The sequence below is a fragment of the Argopecten irradians genome, chromosome 4, assembly GCF_041381155.1.
Source record: "Argopecten irradians isolate NY chromosome 4, Ai_NY, whole genome shotgun sequence".
NCBI lineage: Eukaryota > Metazoa > Mollusca > Bivalvia > Pectinida > Pectinidae > Argopecten > Argopecten irradians.
In genome coordinates this window covers 33,861,385-33,876,141 of record NC_091137.1, presented here as the reverse complement: position 1 = coordinate 33,876,141, position 14,757 = coordinate 33,861,385, and the positions used below count along the sequence as shown (strand labels likewise).

General features: G+C 34.2%; 3 long non-coding RNA genes across 3 annotated transcripts; 1 reads left to right on the top strand and 2 right to left on the bottom strand.

Moving 5' to 3' along the window:
* Positions 1-296: 296 nt before the first annotated feature.
* Positions 297-543, bottom strand: LOC138321397 (uncharacterized). Its single transcript, XR_011208327.1, has 2 exons — positions 507-543; positions 297-430 (listed from the first exon to the last, which is right to left on the bottom strand). It is a non-coding gene; the product is annotated as an uncharacterized lncRNA (long non-coding RNA).
* A 938-nt stretch (positions 544-1,481) lies between these two features.
* Positions 1,482-2,185, bottom strand: LOC138321395 (uncharacterized). The gene is made up of 3 exons (XR_011208326.1): positions 1,988-2,185; positions 1,731-1,838; positions 1,482-1,600 (listed from the first exon to the last, which is right to left on the bottom strand). It is a non-coding gene; the product is annotated as an uncharacterized lncRNA (long non-coding RNA).
* A 6,805-nt stretch (positions 2,186-8,990) lies between these two features.
* On the top strand, positions 8,991-11,473 carry LOC138321393 (uncharacterized). Its single transcript, XR_011208325.1, has 3 exons — positions 8,991-9,142; positions 9,864-9,979; positions 10,615-11,473. It is a non-coding gene; the product is annotated as an uncharacterized lncRNA (long non-coding RNA).
* The last annotated feature ends 3,284 nt before the right edge of the window (positions 11,474-14,757 follow it).

The window sequence follows — 14,757 nt, the reverse complement described above, 5'->3', positions numbered from 1 at the left end:
TTGTAAAACCTTCGGCAAGTCTCGGGCTTTACAACATGTTGTGACCCTCGGGTAGAATATCCCTATCCTTCATATCCATATATGATAGAGTCTTATGATATAGTATAGAGGTCTGTTTGGGAAGTATTTATTACATCTGTACATATGTGTGTGAGATGTACCTGTGATGGAGGTATTTGTTACACCTGTATATATGTGTGTGAGATATACCTGTGATGGAGGTATTTGTTACACCTGTACATATGTGTGTGAGATATACCTGTGATGGAGGTATTTGTTACACCTGTACATATGTGTGTGAGATATACCTGTGATGGAGGTATTTGTTACACCTGTACATATGTGTGTGAGATATACCTGTGATGGAGGTATTTGTTACACCTGTACATATGTGTGTGAGATATACCTGTGATGGAGGTATTTGTTACACCTGTACATATGGAGGTATTTGTTACACCTGTACATATGTGTGTGAGATATACCTGTGATGGAGGTATTTGTTACACCTGTACATATGTGTGTGAGATATACCTGTGATGGAGGTATTTGTTACACCTGTACATATGTGTGTGAGATATACCTGTGATGGAGGTATTTGTTACACCTGTACATATGTGTGTGAGATATACCTGTGATGGAGGTATTTGTTACACCTGTACATATGTGTGTGAGATATACCTGTGATGGAGGTATTTGTTACACCTGTACATATGTGTGTGAGATATACCTGTGATGGAGGTATTTGTTACACCTGTACATATGTGTGTGAGATATACCTGTGATGGAGGTATTTGTTACACCTGTACATATGTGTGTGAGATATACCTGTGATGGAGGTATTTGTTAGACTATTACTGTGATAAATGTTAACTGTGCTGTGTATCAGATTATGGAGCAGTGTTATAACTGTATGTGTGATATGTTAATAAAACACTCAAATCTCTCACTTCCTTCACATTTTGTCTTCTCCAGTGTGCATGTTTTATTGAGTATTACCTTTGATTACTGGAATAAATCAATATCTTAGTACAAATTTAAGCTTCAACATGCCCCTATTTTGTTTAGTGTAAAATTGAAAGCATTTCTATAAAAAATACATCATAGAGCATATCAATTTTCTCTGTGTAAACTAAACTTTCTGAATATGTGGTCAGATATAAAAAAAATATATAGAAATTTATTATAATACCTTTCAACTTCCCAACTTCCAAAATATGTCCAAGTCTCCAATCACACAAAAATTGAAGAAAAAAAACCAAAAAAACACAAGTGACATAATGCATTAAATATAGAGAAATGTTGTACTACCATTGATATGCTTAAATAATGATGTGATACCACTTATAGGACAAAAATCTACATGGTGAAAGTGTTGTATAAAAATACAAATGGACACCTTAGAACTACTTTTCTACAAAAGTATGGAGGCCCAAAACTGACAACCTTAATAAAATGATCAAAAATTGTTTACATACCATTAAATATCAATGAACTTGACTTGATTGGCTCTGTAATCCTCTACAAGATGATCTACTTCAAATATATCCTCCCCATTCTCATATTGTACTTCGTACACTGCATCTACAGCTCCATCTCGTCCCTATATAATTAAAATATCAATATGTGTATAATTTCAACATAGAAAAAGAGGGTTGATATTTACACAAATATTGTTTTATGCATGTCAGATAACATTGATTTCTTTTTACAAAAATAACATAATTTGTTACCTTCACAAGTGACAACACAGACCCTTTGTACCAGCAGATTGTACCTTGTTCATCGACTATCCATTGGTGAGAAATAGATCTGCCAACAAACTTAGTTTGCATCTGTTTCTGTAAATGAGAAAAAAACCTCATTGTATTACTTTCCATACTCGGACAAAGAATGCGAGGTTTAAAATTTTTGTAAAAAAAACCCCAACATTTAAATTGAAAATGAAATCTGTTCATGGTCTTTTACTACCATCCTATTCAATACTTACCTTTTATATGTTGCAATTGGCCTGTCGTCACTGACCTCGGAGATACAATCTGAATTCTCAGTCTTTCTTTTGGATTTCGGTTTACTTTTGTTTGGAGCAGAGAGTTCTGGCATATACTGCAATGGAGATATTAAACATATTAGTGCGAATTGACCCACCATTTTTCTTCAACTAAAATCCATGTGCATGTGTTTTAATTTAAAATACCGTATTCGACCCAATAAGTACCCGAAGTGTTTAAAAAATGTAAATGTGGCATCAAAAATAGAGGTGCTTATAGGGACTTGGACGCTTATTGGGTCAAATACGATATGTATTGGTGACAGGAATAGCATGCACTTTTCCATGAAAGTTACACATAATACATGTACATTAACAAACAAACCGCAATAAATTCTTCAACATTCATATTCACTTATTAAATATGGTTTCCTATCCAAAGACCACTTAGTAACTTCTTAGCTACTGTACCAGGTTCGCGTATCCCTGGATTTTTATTTTGGCGTGGAGAAGCCAACTCAGGCAGCATCACTTTAGTATAAAATGCCTTCAACTTGGGTAACATCCAGTTGTCCCATAACACCTTGTCTATAGCAATTCTATTGACATGTAACTGGTATGGATGTTATGTTCGTACAATGAAATCTTACCACGAGAGTTTGCAGATTTTAAGTAGTCCCTGACATTGGTAATAAAATACATGCTTTCGTTTCAAAGTTGATGTTTGGGAGCCGGAGTGAAATTGTAAACAGAAATTTGCAGAATGTTTTAATTTGGCAGATCAAGAGGTTTGTTGTAAAGAAGATTTTTAATTTCGAAAAGTCCAATTTTGTTGTTATTTTCCATGACTTAAACATCTGGACTGCAGGCAAGAAATTTGTAAGTATAGTTAACGACAAGGCAAGTTTTTGCAATTTCGATGTTCTCATCTTGGTGCCTAAGATATTCGGTCATAGTTGCTTCTTCCTCATTCAAGCCTATGTTGGTATGTGTATTGCCGTGGAATTTTGAATAAAGTATTTGTCGAACTAATGGCTGTATTTTGATTGAAGGATTTCGTTTCACGACCTGTCCAAAGTGTGATGATGTTAAACGCATCTTTCGCTGCTTTACCCGTGTGGTGGACTTGAATTGATCTCTGGTCTCTGTTTCTATTTCTTTGATCTTAGCATCACATATGTCAATAAGTTGTGACAAAAACTTTTTTTAGCATATATGGAGCTCCTCTGCTGTTAGATCAAGGTCAACATCCGTTGCCTCAGGTCCATATTCTTTGCGTGCTGCCTTTGATGAATTAGTTCTACTGATACTTCTTTTTCTGCTCCATCTGCGAAGAGTACTACTAGGTTTTTTCTTTGCTAGCTTGCAAGTTGAAAGAGCAACTACCCTCTTATTATATAGCTTGTTAAACTCTTCACCAGGAAGTGTAGAGGTGCTGTTCTCGAACATGTAGAAGTTTTTGTGTGACTGCCTCAATAATAATGGCCACTCCACCCAAAGCATTGTAGCTGTGTTTGTGGGAACGCCTTCACCATCCACCATCACATATTACTGTGATCGAAGGATATCCTGCAAATATGAAGCATAACAATATAACTCTTGTTAATTTAAATTCTACACCGCTAACAAATAGTTTTTGTGTATCAAAAACATGTGCAGATGAATTAGTATTTTTGTTCAATTACGAAAGTGACTTACTTTACACCATTGCCACCATTTAAAAGTTTGAATTTCTTATTTAACTTCAAGATAAAAATAGTAATCAAATGAGGTACTGAATGCATGTGCAATAAAATCAAAATAAATTGGTGTGTGGAGTCTCTCACTAGTTTGGATCAAAAAATCGTTTTCGCAACCTTTACAATTCACAGATAATACTGATGCAAGTCCAAAAGATGATACTTCCGCAACAAGCTGAATCGGGCTGGAACCAATAGCTGCCAGTTCCCTGGCATTTTCACACAAAGCTGTATGCATTGTTAGTTCTGATACATGTTTTTTCTAATTAACCAAGATTGACAAAACGTTAACCAGTAGGTATACCAATGAACACACGTTTTACTTGTCTTTTTCTTTTCCTTCCGGTCAGGGCATGTTTTTACAGCTCATAGTGTATGTTTCTTGCAGGGGAATTTATAATGAATTTTCCTGATAGTTAATTGTATGCCATTAGAACTAATGGTACATGAATAGTGTACATGTATAGAGGGTTTTGGCTTTCTCTCACCTTTTGAATGCGCCGACTGTCTATTTTATCGGTGGCGTCCTGCAGCTAATCCAATTTTCGTTGCGATTTCCATGGTTTAAAGTGGTGTTTGTTAGATTATGATGATATCGTGAGGTATGACGTGGACGAAATGGGCTACCTTATAATGTCTAGAGTAAAACACTTTCAAAACAAGCGCTCAACGACAGAAAAAAATCCACAAAATTTGTTTATTCCCTTTATTTCACAATGAAACAAAATATAAAGGGTGACATACCAAAAAATAACACTAAATAAAATGTTTGTATTTTGTATGTAGTCTTACCGGATGACACCTCAGAGTGGGTCGTTTTTATACATAATTTGACTAAACAAAGTTGTGATCACGAGAAACAAATATTGCCTATGTTATTTAACATACAAATTGTTGCAAATAGTATGGTTTCGCCTTCCTTATTTTCCTTGATACCCTTCGCTACAAGAAGATACCATTTGCTTTCCTTCACGTAGCCGTATTACTGCTAACCGGAAATGGATTCCCTCAGAAAATCACTAATATAGAGAGATAACAAATATATATCTATAAGTAAACATTTAACAATTGAGTTCTTGTTTCATGTAATTATGATTAATATTATCAATTAAATCACGAATTACACTCTGGACACTTTTTCTTTGCCATGTCGTTGGGATACTAACTTTGCGCGTAGTTATATAAAGCATTGGTTATTAAGCATTTTACTTTGAGGAAAGTGATGAGATGCAACTGACCAAGATCGAAGGATTATAAAAGAACATCAACATCTTTAATTTTCTACGAGATAAACAATAAAATATTTCACTGACATGCACATACTAACGATAGTTAGAAAGAATTCAAAATAATCCAAATGGAATAGTTCAATATACTTCAATCTTGTTTTTATAAGATGCAGAGAAAACTTGGCAACATGCCATGCTATCAAAAAAAACGCGCGAATCTGTGCCGTCATTTTGTGACGTCACTGATGACGGTGCCATGCGCTTGAGAACATACACAGTATATATTGGACCAGTACATTTATTGCGTTGTTCTTGTAGATATATACCGTAGTTGTTAATATAATTTTAGGCAAAGCCTATCTGAGAGCGCAGCAGTTGATCCATTCTTTGTTGGGTTTTTTAACTGTTACTTAATAGAAAATATGTCAGGTAAATAAAGAATTTCCATCAGCGAAAGAGTAATCTCCCCTGACCCATCACTCTTATCGATGTTGACGTGTGTTTTGTTCTTATTGCATATAATTGTTTGCGCTGAATAACTGTACTGCTAAAAAACTAGCTCTGCTGAATTACTGGCACTGAGTTTATAACAAGAAAAACAATATTGAAACAGGTTTCTTCTACTTTAACTTTCTGCAAAAATACGTGACTGTGGCTACAAAATATTTTCAACGTTATTCTCCGTTGCCAGGCAGAAAATTCCGAAGCAAACAATCACGTAAAACGGCTTTTAAGTTTAGATTCAGTAGAAAATATTAATGTGAGAATCAGGTAAGAATTGATTGAAATGGTTATCTTTCACTCATGTTTTCATTTTGATTTTTTTTTCAAAGTATAACTTGTAATCACGCGAGAATGTGATTTTGTAATCAGCGCGAGAGTGTGACTTTGGATACTGTCTTGCGCAACGCTGGATCTTGTGTTGACTTCCGGTTTCCGGTTTACGAGAAAGGTTTTCAAATCTTCATATATTGGATGATTTACATACAGAGAATAACATTTGATAAATCCTACAACTCCCATTTTAAGACGCACAATTTCAGAGTGCCTAATGATAATAATAATATAATTTTAGGCAAAGCCTATCTGAGAGCGCAGCAGTTGATCCATTCTTTCGTTGATTTTTTTTAAATGTGTAACTAAATAGAAATATGCCAGGTAGATCTAAATAAAGGATTTCCAACGGCGAAAGAGTAATTTTCCCTGACCCATCAGTCTTATCGATATTGACATGTGTTTTGTTTTTATTGCTTATTGTGTGCGTTGACTAACTGTACTGCTAGAAACAATTTAATATGACTGAAGGCAAGGCCTTAAAGGGCGCAGCCAAATGTTTTAATATGAATCATGCATGGCATAATAGGAGCGAATCTCTACTTGTTTATGTTATTTTCTATTTCATGTATAAGACATAATTTAGAAATAAAAAGACGCACTTTAAACTATAGAAGTATATAATGTAATAATTGTCTAGCATAAACTCAAAGAAATAAACTCAAAGATTCAGATTTCTCTGTGTCCATTCATGGCCTGGAGTGCCGCGAATGCGAACCCTATGATTTCGAGCCATTTGTTGACGTTATGTGACGTCATGATTCCTTGTGCTCATCTTCGCCTTGGTGGATATTTTAACTGCATTCTATAGCTTTTAATTTTCAAAGTGTTTTTATTATTATTTGACAAATAATAAAAATTCAAATAATAAAAAAAATGTTTAACTACTCCTGTTATGCATTTGCATTAGTTAAATATATATTTACTGGGGAGAGCAGTACCGGAACAACGCACAACCTACCCATATGTATGAAAAAATGGCGGCCGCAAACTGAAGCTGTCAGTATGTAGGATTGAATTTTGAAGATTGTGTTTTTTCTTATATTTTCATGCATGTATTACCTTAGAAGTGCTTCGCACTTCGTGCTCGGGCACGAAGAGCTGCGCGCTTATGAAATCAATAATTATTAGAATCATAGCTTTACTGAATTACTGGCATTGAGTTTATAAAAAGAAAAATAATATTGAACACAGGGTACTTCTTCTTTCGCTTTCTACAAAAATACGTGAAAGCATCCTTCCTGCTTGGTTCATCTTAACACCATGCAAATAAAGGAATACCAATTTATTAGTAATAACATCCTACATTGTAGATTGCAGAATATTCAACTGATATTCTACATTGTAGATAGCAGAATTTCTATTTTTTTTTCATGCATTTATATCTTATTTAAAGCTGATAATGCAAATTAAAGCATTGTGTTGAAATAAAAAAAAAATCTTTCAAATAGTCTGCAGATGACCGCTGTGTAGGTATTAGCCATCATTTTTGAAGAAATTTAGTTTTGGCCACCCATATAAACGATTGCGTATTTTCTGTAGATTATTTGAAGGATTTCTTTTTTATCTCAACATGAGTGGTTTTAAATTGCATTATTAACTTTAATTCACATTTGTATTCTATATACATGGAAGAATATTAATTGTATATTCGGAGAGTGAGTAAACTCATCTAGGAGTGTAATGATGAACATTTAGCATTTTTTCACACATATTTTTTTTATTGTCTTATATTCAAAGTGGTGATGCGAGTTCCAAGTAACTTTTACGTATCAATTCAGTAACAATTTTGATTTTGACTTCTTAATAACCAAAAGGCTATGGATTGAGTCATTCACCAGTGTATTTCTCGTACAATTTCTTACAGGTTTTGTTTGAATATATGTATTTGAGCTTTATTCTAGTTCATACCTAAGCAAAATGCTGCAAAAAACTATTCATAGCAGTATATCAGGCAGCTCGAATCCCAATGTCTTTTTATTGGACCAGCAGTATGATTCAGTCAAAGGCTACATGTATGTAATTTGTCGTTTTTTAAAATTATCAGCCTTGATCTTCATTTATAGTCCACTAAAGCTGCCTACATTGTATATTGTTAAACGTTTTTACAATTATGGTATCTGCTGCGTTGAGAGGAAACTGACCAAGGTCCATATTATTTTATCAATGTTTTTTCCTTGTATACTCCGTTTTAACTCAGATCTCTACATATGTCGACATCTTTAAATGACACTGGATGTTAAAAGGTAATTAAAAAAAACAACTAAACATTGTTTTGTGACTAAAGGTATCGGTCTACTCACCTTTTATTCTACCTGTGTGAGTACGATTCCACAAACTTCTTTTTTTGAATGAATGGTTACATTATTGTTATGGTGTCATGATAAGGAGAATTAGGTATAAGGTATGAATTTGTGGTTGACCTGCATTCATTGTTTCTTTGTGCAAGTGAAATTTCTTCTCGTCAAGTAGAAATTGTTAACAATGTCTTGAATCTACAAGTACTTATAAATACTTATTTATACTGAATTTTTATCTATATTATTTATCATTTGCAGATTTGTTATAAAATTAAAACTTTAAATACATTGCACGGAAATTATGCTTTGAAAGATCTCTCGAATAAATATTTTGTTATAACCTTTATCAAACCTTAATAATTATGTATGGCAGTTTGTGAAAAACCTCATTTATTTCGATGTAAATAAAAAGCAATTTTATGGTCAGTAAAAATAATAGCAATAATACGACATATCTTTTTTTCGGGAGATCGAGTGGTGTAGTGGTTAAGCCGCTCGCCTTTCACCTAGCCGGCCGGGGTTCGATTCCGTTCAACTAGCTGTAAGTTCCTTCTTAACGAAATTTTTGGAAAAGATACAAGATTTGTAAATCGGTTGTTGCCCGTCTCCATCCGATACCAATTGTGTTACAAATCGTTGTTTTACAGATACAAATTGTGTTTACAATCCCATTGTTCCCTCTCCCTCCACACAGTTTAAAGCAAGAATCTTGCGATATATTTAAACGTATTTAAAAATGAATGTGCTGTGCGTTATAACAATGTCTCTAATTAACACAAAAAGTTATCATGTTAAGATACTAGTAATGCATCTAATTTTATTTACAACTGATGAAAAGTTGGTGTATATTCATACATGCAATGTTTAACATAGATTAATTTCCTAATGCGCTGGAGGCACTTGTCCTGCTTATCTGACAGACATCATTGATAAGCCAGGACGATCGCGTACTTATAAACAATCACTAAGGTGTGATCTTTCATGCAAATAGACTATTCAGCATGAAACTGTCCATATTTTTCTTGTGGATCTTGTTTTGGTATGGGATCGAAGGTAATGCATTACATCTTTTAAGCAAGTTATTATAGTATATTGTATCAGTTGGAATGTAACCGATATGTTTTAGATTAAATAACGTATGTTGTGGTGCGTAACCTGCAGCATAGACGGCAGAGCTTCAAATATTGTAAAATAGTCCCAAAAAATTCATACATAGCTGAGTACATGTTTGAAATCATATGTGCAAACAAATAATTTGAAATTTATATGTAGGGGTCATATGCAAATTATGAAATTCACAGGCAAATTATGAAATCGTCAAATAAATTATTGCAAACTAAATTTGCAAACTATGAAATTCATATGTCAGAGTCCAATATGGTCAGGGGTCAAACTTGAAATCATATGCCAGGGGTCAAATTGCAAACATGAAATTGAAATTCATATGTCAGTGGTCAAATATGCCAACTGTTGAAATTCATATGCCAAGTGTCAAATATGCAAACTATTGAAATTCATATGCCAGAGGTCAAATGTGCAAACTATTGAAATTCATATTACACGGGTCCGATAAGTCTGATATATTCTCTGTAGTACGCTGGGGGTGAGGTTCTACCAACATTATTCAAATGGCTGGCCTTGACATTTAAATATGTTCCAGAACGTTTTATAGGAAAGAAAACTTCTTAAAATTTGTAAGTGAGAATTGTTAAAACTAACCTTTGACGAATCTCTTTGTAATGGGTTTTTTTCACAGCAAATGTTCCTGTTACAGGATCTACGTTTAACAGAGAAACAAGGGCCAGTTCTTGTAAAAGTGGTTGGACCCAATATAACGACTCATGTTACTTGTATGTCAGAAGCGAGGGCGATAATTGGACAGATGCATATGTAAGTAATTCATTATAAAGGTTCTGGATTGACATTTTAGATGCATTTGCTATGAAAAATTATAACATATTTAAATGAAAAAGCATCTCAAGAAAATTTTTTTCAGATAATTATCGAATATTGGAATTAATTTGTAGAATGAAGCTTATTTGTCATATCAAAATACCAATCGAAGATACAGAGGAAATAATTTCAACAAAATAGCTGAATATAAAATGTCCAGAACTTACGGATGTAACTTTTACTGGAAACTATTTACTGTTGGACGGTCTGTTTCCACACTAGATGGTTTGGACCAAAATAACATGATGAAAAGGTTTTTCAAAGCAATTTCCTAATATACTGTGTAGTGTCACATTGTGAACTCGTATACACATTAATTGAGTTTGCGAGTTATAATAACAAATATTTCTGCTTGGTAGCATGCTTGAATGACACAGTTCGCCTTTGAACACATTTTCCAAATAAATTATAAATATATGTCAGCTATGTCTGAAACCCAGTGATATACTTATTTCTGTAATAGACAGCTTTGAACATGGATATATATATATGCCATACTATTAATGAAATAGGCAATGCTAACGAAAAGGACTTGATATATCGTCATCATTGATTTAATTCTGTTTTGGCAGCTTCATTGTAACATTCTGCATGGATATTTAGCCGATATTTTGAATGACGATGAAAATAATTTTATTAAAGGACAACTAAAATCCAATAACGAAACGGGTATGTATTGTGTGCAAATATTTATTGATATTCTTCATCTAACTGTTGTGTGTGTGTTTCAGGATGGCGGGGGTTTTGTTTGCTTGTTTGCTTTTTTTTTTTGTTTGTTTTTTTAATTTAAAAATACTAACATATATATTTTAGAGGTGTTAAGGTATAGGAGAAACACCGAAAACTGTAAGGGTCGAGAACTATTCATTATCTTGACTATTCCACAGTTTGAGGTGTATCTCATTCTTAAAAAATGGCACTGGATGTCAATGGTACCCTCCACTATTACACTGAGTATTGTTTAACTATTCCACAGCTCCAGGTGTATTAATATAATTAATATAATATATTATTATCTATTTAAACCTAGAGGCCTATTCATAATTAATTTCATTACCTCACTCGGAGAACAAGAATCATGATTTGCATGATTTTTTTTGAAAGATCTACGTGTATGTACTATATGGTACTCACACTGAAACATTTACTCAGTTAAGTTTTCACTGTTTAACATGGAGAACCATAAATATGTGGCTCTGTATGCAGATTTGAACACAGTACGTAGTGATGATTTTTGGATATAAATTTGAAGCAAGTTGGACAAAAATCTTTTCCTGTGTAGCACAGGCCTTAGAGGGAGTTAATATATATATTACCCAATATTTTGGATTATAATTTTACTGGTACATATACACAAAAAAAGTGAAATCTTTTGACAAAAGTGTGGTTTTCAAAGTATATTCCTTGGGAATTGTTATCTTAGTGAAAGGTGTTGAGATTTGATAGATGCAATTTTATGGAATATGAAGTGCTTTGGATAACGAAATATGAAAAAAATCATGTCAAGCATCTGAAATTTCATTTTGGCATAAAACTCAGATTTGTCACATGGAACTTAATCTCTAATCTTCTCTCTTCTGGATTTGTTAGTGTGAATTCTTTTCTAGGTTATGGATACAGTGGCAAAGAAATAATTATATATTCACAAAGATTATACAGAGATGGTTTACAATATCTAAAGTAATTGGTGGTGGTACAAGAGTATACGATGATTTAAAGTGTTACTTATCTGTATGCGAATGTCCTGGTATAATCCTTGATCCTTCCAGGTTTCAAATTAACAATAATCACAAATCCACAAGGAAATTGAATGTCCACAGATGATTTGTAAAGTTCCAGGCAATATGAATAAATCCACACAAAGTGTTGTAATAATCCACAGATAAAGTCACAATAGCTCTCCCAATAGAATCTTATATGGCGCTGTACAATTCTTGATATGTCTTATTACAGTCTCATTACAGTTCTGATTAGCCTTGGACAGCTGGAGTATATATAGCTAAACCCTAATTCAAGAATATTGGAGAACCTTCTACTTCTAGAAATATCTAACTAAAAACAGTAAACAAGTAAACACACATAACTTTCTGGAAATAGATCATTCTAGATCTCTACTTAAAATCAACATGTTTACAAACATATTTGTTTATACATGATTATATTTCTAGAAAGTTCTATAACCTAAATCAATGATATGACCTTCATAGGATGTATTGATAAAAAAAGCTATAGGAGTTATCTCCCTTATCTCATAACTACATGTATTTAGTGTCATACATAACACACCCCTCCTTAAAGAAAAGAAAGTTTTCTTGAAAAGGAAACTTTCTTCAAATATTAAGTCATATTTAAATCCTTGATAAAGCATCTGCTAGAATATTGTCTTTCCCTTTGATATGTTTGATGTCAAGATTGTACTTCTTGCAAAGTCAAACTCCACCTGAGAATTCTTTGGTTTTTGTTTTTCATTTTCCCAATGAATGTCAAAGGGTTGTGGTCGGTGAAGACCAACACAGGCACAACTGTAGTGCAGAGATACACATCAAATTGGTTCAAGGCCAAAATCAACGCTAAACATTCTTTCTCAATGGTGGAATAATTTCTCTGGTGTTTGTCAAACTTTTTCGAGAAATAACAAATTGGATGGTCAATTTGTTCAGTACCTTCTTGCATCAAAACAGCACCAACACCTACATCGCTGGCGTCAACAAACAGTTTAAACTGTTTATTAAAATCTGGAGCAGTCAGAACTGGTGAGTTTGATAGTATGGCTTTCAATTTCTCAAATGCAGACTTACATTCGTCTGACCAAACAAATTTGACATTTTTTCTTTAACAAAGCAGTAAGTGGAGCTGCTATAACAGAGAAATTTTGACAAAATTTTCTGTAGTATCCAGCCATACCAAGAAATCTCATCAGCTCTCTCTTGCTTCCAGGAGATGGAAAATCTATAATTGATTCTACTTTGGCCTGAACAGGTTTAACCTGCCCCTGTCCTACAACATGGCCTAAAAATTCAACAGTTGCATGACAAAATTCACATTTCAATAAGTTTACAGTCAATTTCATGGTAGTGAGTCTTTCGAAGAATTCACGAATCCCGCGTAGATGGTCTTCCCACGTGTCGTGGTAGTTGATGACGTCATCGATGTATCCATCACAGCCTTCCAGGTCTGATATCACGCTGTTAAGAAGACGTTGAAATGTTGCCGGGGCATTCTTCATACCAAAACGGCATAACTTTGTACTGGTACAAACCTTGTGAGGTTACAAATGCCGACACTTCTTTAGCTCTTTCTGTTAATGGCACCTGCCAATATCCTTTCAACAGGTCAAACTTGCTTACGTACTTGGCTTTGCCAACTTTGTCAATACACGAGTCAATCCTTGGAATTGGATAAGAGTCTGTTTTACTGACAGAGTTTACTTTTCTGAAGTCAGTACAGAACCGGTATGTCTTGTCTGGCTTTGGTACCAGAACACATGGAGAGCTCCATTCACTTTTGCTTGGTTCAATAATATCATTGTCCAACATGTATTGAATTTCTTTCTTTAAGTGTTCTTCTTTCAAAGGATTGACACGGTAAGGATGTTGCTTGACAGGTGGCGCATCGCCTACATCCACGTCATGATAGATAGCATCTGTTTTGCCTGGTGTATCCGGAAACAAATGTTTAAACTCAAGTATCAAATCTTTCAGTTCATTGCGTTCCTTTTCTGATAGATGACACAGTTTCTTGTCCAAGTTCGCGAGCACATCTGAATTCCGTAACTTAACACCACAGTCTAAACCTACATCTTGTACACCACCATCTAAGTCTAATTTACAAATATCAGCTGTACTTTCACTTTGTGATGGTACAGAGGCCAAAGTAGCAATAGGTTGAGAGGTCTTGCTCTCTTCTCTATCTACATATTTCTTAAGCATATTAACATGACATAATTGAGTTTTCTTGCGCCTCCCTGGAGTTTGTACAATGTAGTTAACATCATCAACCTTTTTCTCAACAATATAAGGTCCAAAATATCTAGCTTGCAAAGGCTGACCCGGTATTGGTAATAGAGCCAAAATTTTGTCACCTGGATCAAAAACTTCTTGCACGGGCATCTTTATCATACCATGTTTTCATTTTGGTTTGAGTAAGGGCCAAATTTTCTTTTGCCAGTTCACATGCCCTTGTCAACCTTTGCTTAAAGTTACACACATACTCTAAGAGATTCACTTTAGAATCTTCGTCCAAAATTTTGTCTTTCAAAATTTTCAAAGGACCACGTACAGTATGTCCAAACACAAGTTCAAAGGGACTGAAACCAAGAGATTCTTGTACAGATTCTCTAACGCCAAACAACAACATGTGTATGCCTTCGTCCCAATCTCTTTTGTTTTCAAAACAATAAGATCTCATCATATTCTTCAATGTCTGATGAAAACGTTCTAAAGCACCCTGAGACTCTGGATGATAAGCACTAGACTTATACTGCTTGATCTGGAGCTGGTACATGACTTGTTGAAAAATACCAGACATGAAATTCGAACCTTGGTCCGATTGGACAGCTTTTGGAAGACCAACCAATGTAAAGAATTTAACCAAAGCCTTGACTATGTTAGGGGCCTTAATATTTCTGAGTGGAATGGCTTCAGGAAAGCGTGTGGAAGCACACATAATAGTTAAAAGATACTCATTCCCAGACTTAGTTTTGGGTAGAGGACCTA